This window comes from Charadrius vociferus, unplaced genomic scaffold (genome assembly GCF_000708025.1).
Source record: "Charadrius vociferus isolate BGI_N301 unplaced genomic scaffold, ASM70802v2 scaffold173, whole genome shotgun sequence".
NCBI lineage: Eukaryota > Metazoa > Chordata > Aves > Charadriiformes > Charadriidae > Charadrius > Charadrius vociferus.
The window spans coordinates 37,674-47,784 of record NW_009648369.1 but is presented as its reverse complement, the minus strand read 5'-3'; positions in this window follow the sequence as shown (position 1 = coordinate 47,784).

Genomic DNA, 10,111 nt, shown 5'->3' with positions numbered 1-10,111 from the left:
ATATTCACAAATTTAAAAAAAAACCCAACCAACTTTTCTCACAGAGGATCAGTGATGTGAAATTCAGAATAGAGTTCCAGTTCTATTCAAACTCTTCGTTCTGTCATTTTTTTAAAAATTTTAACCGTCAGTCAGGATATAGAACAAAGACTCATGACTCATACTGGACAACATCCACACCAAAAATTAACGAGTCCATATGTACTGGCCACATAGCTTCTTGTACAGGTGATCCAGGACTTCGTTCCTCTTCCCTCTCCCTGTCCATCAGCTGGCCCACACCCATGGTACCAGCAGATATACACAGTGCACACGACTGCCCGTGGGAGAAAAATGCAGTTATGCCCTGGAGCATCACCAGGCTCATGCCTGCAGTAGGACAAGACAGACGTGTATTTTTTTCCAGAGCAATTGCATATTGCTCATATAATGTTGCACAATGAGTCATAGAGCTGAGGAAGGGCCAGAAAGGCCCCTGCCAAAAGCAGAAGAAAGCACTCAGCTTCACATTTGCAAATTCCTCCATTTCCTCCAAATTTCCCTGTGGGAAAAGGCAATCAATCAGCTATACGTGAGAGTCCCGGGGAAGGGGATGGCAAGGCACAGGTTGGAGGCCAGCTGAATGTTTTTCCTGAGCTAGATGTGGCTTGGGGTCTTCACCTCATCATCCTTGCTCTAAAGAGTTAGGTCAATATTTACAGAAAATAAAAAGCCAATTGCAGGCATCAGAGGTTTCTGAGAGTTCCCAGTAAAATACAGCTAAGTTTACAACACAATTCATACCAGCAGTATCATGCTATATATGAAAATAAGAACGATCATCTGTGCTGACATTTATGTAAGGTCCATCATTCAATTTGAAGATGCCAAGTTTGTAAACTCTGCGAACTCCCTACCTCAGCTGGGCTTTGTTGCCTTTGTATACAACACAAGTTCTTTGATAAACATTGTGAAATAAAACATAGGAACATCGGAAGTTCCATCTTAACATGAGGAGGAACTTCTTTACATTGAGGGTGGCAGAGCACTGGAACAGGCTGCCCAGAGAGGTGGTGGAGTCTCCCACTCTGGAGACATTCAAAACCTGCCTGGATGCCGTCCTGTGCAACTGCTGTAGGTGACCCTGCTCTGGCAGAGGGGTTGGACTAGATGATCGCCAGAGGTCCCTTCCAACCCTGACCATTCTGTGATTCTGTGCAAAAAGCAATGTTTTGAGGTAAGTGGCTTAATGTTGACAGGTTGCACCTTTGGCTCACCAAGGGAAGTTTTTTCTGCCCAATGGTAAAGGCATGAAGAGCTGTAGATGCCACTAAATCATCTCTACAAATCCTGAGCAAGGGGATGGTGCCTGTTAGTGTTACTCCTGGTATATTCAGGTAGTGTAGGAGATGCTTAGCCCTGAGCATGGATTATTACCCTGCATACAGACAGACAAGAAGATGATAATAAATTATTGAAAATGGGCTATATTTAATAATCTCAGGCATACTTTCCACTATACTCTCCCTGTGAAGAGTTTGGCTCGGTGAGATGGAGAATTGTTTTACTTACATTCCCTGCATTTTTCTTACAGGCTTATGTGGATATATGACTGATGTGAATAACCTGGATAAGAGCTGAGATTACGTTGATCTCTAGTGCCTCCCCAGAACTGTTAATATCTGGAGAGAAGAGTTATGGTTACACCTCGGTCCCAGGGATGAAATCCTGGCATTTTGGTTTAGGATCCAGTCAATAAAGAGGGCAAGTTTGGGTGTTTGTGGATATTAACCCTTAAAAATGTATTTTTGTGGTTTGGAAAAATTACCTTTTGAATTTCCTTTGTGCAGATGACTGTGGCTGATAAATGAGGTGCTTCACAGGATGGAGAGCTCAGAGCTCACACTGCAAATTCCCCGCGGGTCTGTGCTAACACCGATGAAAGAGGGGAAAAATCTATGACATTAAAATGACAGATTCCATTACATTTGCACCTTCAGTGGCTGTCTGGTCAGGAAAAAGAAAGTGTGAATGTGCTGAGCAAGATGACTTTGACTTTTAAAAACTGCTTTTATCAAGGTCACGCAAGCAGCCCAAACTTTTAATTGGGCGTCGTTCCCTTACCACGGGGATGCTCGCCCTTGGCTCATCTCTGGCTTTACACGGCGTTAGCAAGGTCCTCTCAATGCGATGGAGAGTCAGACCGGCCATTTCCAACTGTGCTCGGCTCACAACATAGCAGGAAAAAGATGTTTCAGAGATGGCTGTTAGTGCTGTATCGAGCACACGTGCGTAACAAGCTGAAAACTGAGAAAAACTAAAACCACAGCCCATCGGAAAGTATATCAGAAAGTTGCCACGGTGGCAAAAGCAGCAAGCAAAAGGGTAAGAAAAGCTATTATTAGGTTCACGCTGCAGACACAGGAAATATTGAATGAGGATTCGAAGTCAGATTTTCGTCTCAAATTCAACACTTCCAAAGGATAGACAAGAATTTTTTTTCACTTTCTCTCATAATGAAATTGCTTTCAATTCTTTTCCTGAGCCACTTCAGAGGGGGTGGAGGAGCATTCTGCTCCCCCAGAAAACTGGAGGGTTTTGTTGTTAATAAAACAGAAAACCTCTAAACCATTCAGTTGGTTCACCAAAAGTTGGGAATTTTGTAAACCAAATATTTGATTTTTTTTTTTTTCCATATTTTCATTCTTCCACATGATCTCCATTTTTAAAATCCTTCGGTCAACTTGCAGGGGAAAATTCTTGCCTTCACCTTAGTCCCTTCAACAACCTACTGTCTGTATCTTTGATGACAAAAAATTAGAACAAGGAAATTAATTAATGTTTTTCTCATCTTTTTCTTAGACAAGTGCAGGCAACAAACCATTGCATTACTCTGTAGCCCCAGCCATGCATGCTCTAACAGATATCACAACTTTGCTGCTGGCCACAAACTGGTAAATTTCAATCCTATCAGAGATATTTCACGTCATTGCTTTGGTGGGTTTTTTTTTAATAGCTCTACATATCCAAAGCCCTATAAAGATGTTAACAAACAAAAGAATTTATTCCATGCGCAGCCTCTATTGATATTGTATAGACAGATTTATTTTTTCCTGCACACAGAAAAACTATGTAATGTATTTTGATATAGGCACATACATACACACACCTTCAAGTCTGGTGATAAAGCCAAAGAAATATCTTTCATCCATAACTATATCTACCACTTCCTATCTTTACAGCATACTAGTAAAAAATATAAAGTTAACGCACTGAGAAGTGTGTTGCTTGAGAAACTAAAATTATAAACTTCATCTGAAAGATGCTACAGAGGTATGCAACCTGAAACAGCATTAAGAGTTTTGTATTTAGTGTTACTCTTTAGGGGGGGAAACCTTAAAGTAGCAACAGTGAGCCTGTTGACAGCAAAGTCTCTCTTCAAGCTGCCCTAACACATTGGCTCAGAAGCCAACATCCATCGTGCAGACAGACTGCCCCTGCCCAGGATACTTCATGGGCAAAAGCTTCCTCAGAACCAGTAGAATTGGTGTCTTTCAGTTACCTTTCCACAGAGAAGCAACACAACTGGAAGAATGCAAAATTATTACACTAACAATAATTCTGCAAGAAAGGCTTTAGGTTCACCCAGGAAAAGACCAGAAGAAAGCTGAAATTCAGATGGAACTTGCCTCAAATGCTATTTTCCAAATCAGTATTTTGTTGCACTGATGTCTTCTTCATTCCTAACTTGTACAGAACCTGTGTTGAAAGAATGCCAAGATGATCTCGATATAAAAGCAAGACAACTGAAGGTTCAGACTTCTTTACATCACGGCAAAAAAATATATTCAACAACTTCCCCAGTTGCTCCTTCAAACTTTCAGATTTTGTTTGCTTATGAGGACAATTGCACTGTTGTACACGAGAACTCAATGAAGCCCATTACATTTGTTTTCTATTTTTCTTGTTTGCATGGTTTATCTTTAGTGCACCAATAAAATAACTTTGGTCTGAAAACAGCAATAAAGCATTGTGGAAATCATGGGTTTACCCTGAAGAAATAATCCAGGATTTTTTTTAATACTATTTGCTTTTATTTATGTTGTCATGCGATCTGTCTCTGAGCCACATGACTTGTTTTTATTTCCTGGAAACAATGATTTAGTTATGTCAAATCATATCAAGCTAACTAGAGTTCAAGCCTAGAGTTCACCAGTTGAAAATAATATAATTTTTAACAGAGTTTCTTTCATAAAAACACATGACTCCAGACATAATGTCTGTAGGATACCCTTTTCCCCTCATATCAGTAAAATTAACAATTAAGGATTTGGGTAAGTGATTGTCAATCACCTGCTTTTCTGCCTGCAATGGAAGATTATCTTATGCTTCTAAATCACATCCCTTCTACTTAGAACTGCACAGTACAATGACTTTTGTTTAGCAGGGACATATTTGGAGATATTTCTCTGTCCTGTCACCAACACCTTTCAGAGTGCAATTTCAGAAACATATGCATAATGAAAAATATTCAAGAGGAAGACTACGGAGTCACTAGCATAATAATAATAGTAATAATAATAATATTAAATATTATTATTATATATAAATTATTGTTGTTGTTGTTATTAATATTATTATTATTAACTAATACTGTGTCATCCATGTAGGATCTTGAGCCATGGTCCAGGACTCCAGCACGCTAAGCTCTGTGCAATCATAGCACAAACCAACAGGTCGTGTCCTCAATATTCATATTTGGTACTTAGGTCAGGTTTGTGTTACCCCATTTTCCAACGGGAGAAGTTAACCACAGAGAATGCAGCTACCACTGTGGAGACCTTCAAGAAATAAACTCCAAGGTCATAGTCCTAATGCTGTAAGTAATCATCCACCTAAATGATTGGACTGATCGACTTTTAGGAAAATCAAGTTATCGACAACTTTCACTAATAGAAATAGGATGTATGGATTTGTTTAACAGAGTTAAAAAATACAGTCATATGTAAGTCCCTGTAAAAAACATTTAGGTAGATCCACATTTGAAAGAACGAATGCCTCGCTACAGAACTACTAGATTAATTAAAACATTAAGATTCTGAATGCATTTAGCATGAGCTGTGGATTGTCCCAGTCCCGATTACACTCAGCCTGATGTGTCTGACCACACAACCAGTGAAACATTTTTCTGAACATCTGTATCCTGACCAGGGAGCTACACAGCACGACTGGGCCTGCAAACCATTATCGGACCTTCCCCATGGCAAATTTTGTTTGTTTTTTTTTTTCTCTCCAAAGAGCAAACACGAAGTTTTCAGCAGCTCTACCTGTGATCACTTCTGCTTCAGCGTTGGTGCCCGTGTCCAGTACGTCCAGTGTTAAATTATGCGCTCAGACTCCCCACCCATCTCCACAGGGGATGCCAGCCTTAGAGCTATTCTCGGATACAATTATCCATACTGATATTAGATAAATGAGGATTTGGGCTTACATCCCCCTCGCTTCTTGAGGTTCCCCAAGAGAATTTCCACACTGGGAGAAATTAGGACTGACTGACAGCCGTTTAGGTAATCTCCAGAGAGAGATAACTATTCCATCATCAGAACAATTCTATATTAGGTGTATTTCAGCTGAAAGTCATGCTCATTTGACTTACACAGCTTTCCTTCACATTTTTTCACCTCTCTGCAAACTAGTATTCATAGAAAGGCTGGAAGCATCGCCAGTGTTTCTCACTCCGCCCACATCCTCTCTCTCCTCTGTCTCTAAGTTCCATTTCCATAAAAAACATTTATTTTTAAGAATCTCGTAGTAGCTCAAGTGATCAGGAACACACGCTAGCTATTACACAGCTCTGTGATTCAAGTAATTTAGGACAGTGACCAGCAAAAAGGGAAGCATTCCTTTAGAAGGAAGGAGTCATGCATTCATCAGGAGCATCCCATTTTGCATGCTTATTCCTTGCAAACTCTCCATAGTAAAGTGTCCTACACAGAGTCTGCCTTCTACTGCTGCTAAACAACTGCAGAGCTCCAGATCATCTGGAGAGCAACCTTTGGACACCTCATCACCTTCTGCATCACTCTCTGCTTTCAGTTTCAGGCATCTGTTATCTCCCATCACCACACTCTGACCCTCCAGATGTCCCAAATGCCTTGGGACAGAGGTCCCAAATGCAAACGTCTCCATGACAGTACCTGCTAATGGACATCCCACCTCTGCCCCACATTATGGTCCCAGTTCTTTGCACCATCACAACCTCTGTGAGCCTCACCATGAAATGGGTCTGCTGCAAGTTATAGCTGACCAACCCAAGAGAGCACATGACACAATGTGGGGCTGCACAACCCAAAGTGGAGATGCACAACGGCATATACTCTCTTGAAGCAGCTTGATGGCCAAAAGCCTACATCCAGCTACAGTCTGGCTGTCACAGCAGGTCCCAGATGGGTTTTCAAGGGCTGGTTGCTGAACCACAAAGCCTCCCAGGAGCTAGTCAAAAAAACTAAAGGTTTGCAGTTTTTTTTTCTTTGCGATTGAGTTGTCTCGTACCTGTTTCAGATGACAACTGTTAATTTTTATTAATTTCGTTCCTGTATCTGCAGCTTAAGTCTCAGTAACCAAAAATTTTCTCTCGACTCTCCTTTTTTCTTGCAGGTTTTCACACACATTCATTATAGGAAGAAGACCCAAATTCCTATTAGTTTAACACAGCTTGTAACCTGAAGGATGCATTTGTGTATTAAATTAATTCTTCTATCAGCTAGCAAAAATGGAAATCAATACAAATTCAATACTACAACTCCTCTTCTGAAACGAAAAAGATAGGTCGATCTATCTAGCTTGCCCAAAATAAGGTTGAAAAGCGGTTTGATCACATCTGACAGGAGAAGGCTCTAGTTAATCTCAACAGTTTCTTTTGGCCTAAAAGGAAAAAGCTTAAAAAATTAATATCAGTGGACCTTTTCCCAAAAGCAGACATTTTCAAGACACTTATTTCTTGGCAGTGCATTTCAGAGCCAGTGGGAATTTTACTGCTAATCAGCACACTTCAAAGTCAGCCTTCAAGTCTTGTCTTCAATAGAGCTTTTCGCAGATCCTGACACTCATTATTCTCTAGTAGCTTTACAGCTTATTGATAAAAAGATCAAAACTGTCTAATCTACTGCCCAATTCTCGCTATGGCCAGCAGCACCTATACTTGCAGTACAGAAGATAACGAGAGGATTTTTGCCATACCTCTCCAGCTGGCCAGATGAATACCTTGGGCTCTCTGCAGTGAGCAGAGATTAAGATAACATTTTGTGATAATGCAGAAGGTAAGGAAGAAGTCCGGAGTGCCCCAGAGCTCCCAAGATAACCATCCCAGCAATGTGGGAGATTTTCAGCTACACCATGACAGAAGAAATAGATTGCATGAGTAAGTGTCGTTACCCAGAAATGATGAGTCTTTTACTGTGGAAATAGAAATCTCTCAGATAGACGCACGGCACTGTGATGGATCTGACGTGGTTTACATAGGCGAGTGGTACCCCAAGTCTGGTTCTGCTCTCCTGTACCACAAGGAGTCAGGATTAACTACTGACGTCAACGGAGAATTTCTGGAAGAAAAACACTCCGAAAGCAGGGATGGGGGCCAAAGATGCTACTTATGAATAGGAGGGTTTATTAAAAAGGTTGGCACCAATGCAAGTATACTGATGCAATTACCCCACCTTCCTTTTCCTTACAATTGCCATCAAAGAGCCAGCCAAAGCCAAGAGCTCTGCCGGGGGGTGGCCGCCTAATCTCTAATACTAGAGATTCACGTTTGGCTACTGATGACAGTACTGCAATGAGAAGAAAGGGCTGGGATAGTTATTGAGTGTTAAGGCCAGAAGGGACCCTTTCCCAGCCTGGAGAGCTGCTTTCACACCACTGTACAGATCCTAGTAATTAGTGTTTACCGAAAGCCTGCTTTAGCAACAGCAGAGAGAGGAAAACCCGCTGCTTCTCAAAATACTTTGTTCCACTGCTAACTTGTCCCTCTTAGGGAAGGGTATTTGAAGCTGGACAAACTCAAGCTAAATATAGATAGCTCTTCCAATAGCCCAGTAATTGTAATAGTCTGCCTGCTCCCTGACCAGAGACGCTGCAGCACAACTAAGAAGTAAATTATAAAACTCAACTTGCAGTCCCCAAGGGTCGGAGTGATCTTTCTAATCAATCCATTGTTCAACACTTAATCTTCAAACAACCAAAAGAGATGATTTATTACCGGTCTCAACCTGAAACGAAAGTACCCAAAGGGTACATGTACATCTTTCCTGTAGGCTGAAGAGCTATAATTAAATACTGATGCTTAAGCAAGCAAAAGAGCCCTGGGCTTTTCAAGTTTAGCACCACTGAGCAAATAACAGTGCAATTTCATTTACTGGCTGCAGTTAAGTAAATAAATTGACCTAAGATGACTTTTTCCAGTTGTAAAAAGAACAACCTTAGCACGTGGCTGCAATAATTAGTGACAGACGAACAATTTCTGGAAAATTAGAACAGGCATGTACCTTTTCCCAAAGTTTGAACTAGCCTCAAAGTGTCACTAAAGTCAGGCTGGGTTTCAGATACAATGGGAACCTGAGGAGCCTGAAGGAACACAGTGTCGAACCAAATTTGACCTGAAATGTAGATTGCATGTAAACAAACTTTACACTATTAGAAAGGTTTCTCTTTCTTACATCTAGATGGAAGTTGCTCAAGAAAAACACCTATGGCATAAGCCAGAAGGCCACAAGAGGTCCATGTCTTAGCCTTCAAAAAAGTGGAGGTGGGCACTAGAAGCAAATGAGGGAGAGACATTGGGAAAGGGGAAAAGGAGGAAAGCCAAGAGACAGAACGAGAATTTTGCAGCAGAAGAAAAGTTGCAAGAGGAAACTCCAGTCCCTGGGAAAGTAGGTAAGAGTAAAATGCTCAGTATAGCAAAGGAATCCACTTTTAGCCAGACAAGGAAAGTACAAGGCTTGTTGGCCTTTCTGAGACTCAAAAGCTTTGACTGTTGAGAAAAGGGAGAAAAAAACAACAGTGAAATAGAAGCCAGAAGAGGAGGCAGTGCCCGCAGGGGTCTCTGTCCCGAGAGCATGCCCACCACAGGTTTTAGGTGCATCTTCACCATGGGGATAATGATGAAAAAGTGCTGCATGTCCAACCCTGTGCTTTCCCCCCATACCTTGAAATGAGATTTAACTTTGGGAAGGACATAACCCTACAAACCCTGCTTGTCTAGCAGCACGTACCGTTAGCTCCTAAAGCCAAGCAGACTGACCACAGGGCATCATGACACTTCCCAGCAAGGCAAACCAGCGAGCCAGACCCAGAGCCATGCAATGCCTTCATGAGGGACCACAGGTCAAGCATCTGCTGGTTCTTGGAGCAGGCTGGAAGCATGCCTGGAGCTGGCAGTGCCAAGCCTTGCAGTGCAGGCAAGAGTCTACCACAAGCAAATTTTACAGGGCAGCCCAGCAGTCTTGTTAACAGCCTGCTGAGGCTCTGCTGGTTTGGCATCTTCTCTTTTGATTCACCAACCGTGAAGGAGGTGTCTGTGCTGGATAGAAAAAGAGGGGGGGAAATCGCCTGGCTGTCTCGGGAAAGGCAATGTAAAACTTGAGGTATTTGAGGAAAATTAATGTTCCACCCAAGATCTTGTTTTGATGTCAACCTTGACACAAGAAAATTCAATTTTACCTGCCTGGTCAAGGAGCTCTGACATGTCTTTGTGCTTGGCCATGCAACCAATCCTGTACGTCTACAGAAAAAAAATGGGTTGTCCCATCGTGAGGGCCCACCTCAAATACTGTCTTCCATTTTGGGCCCCTCACTACAAGACAGACATTGAGGTGCTGGAGCGTGTCCAGAGAAGGGCAACGGAGCTGGTGAGGGGTCTGGAGCACACATCTGATGAGGAGCGGCTGAGGGACCTGGGGGTGTTCAGCCTGGAGAAAAGGAGGCTGAGGGGAGACCTTATCACTCTCTACAACTACCTGAAAGGAGGGGGTAGTGAGGAGGGGTCAGTCTCTTTTCCCAAGTAACAAGCAATAGAAAGAGAGGAAATGGCCTCAAGTTGCGCCGGGGGGGGGGGGGTGGGGTGGAATTAGGAAAA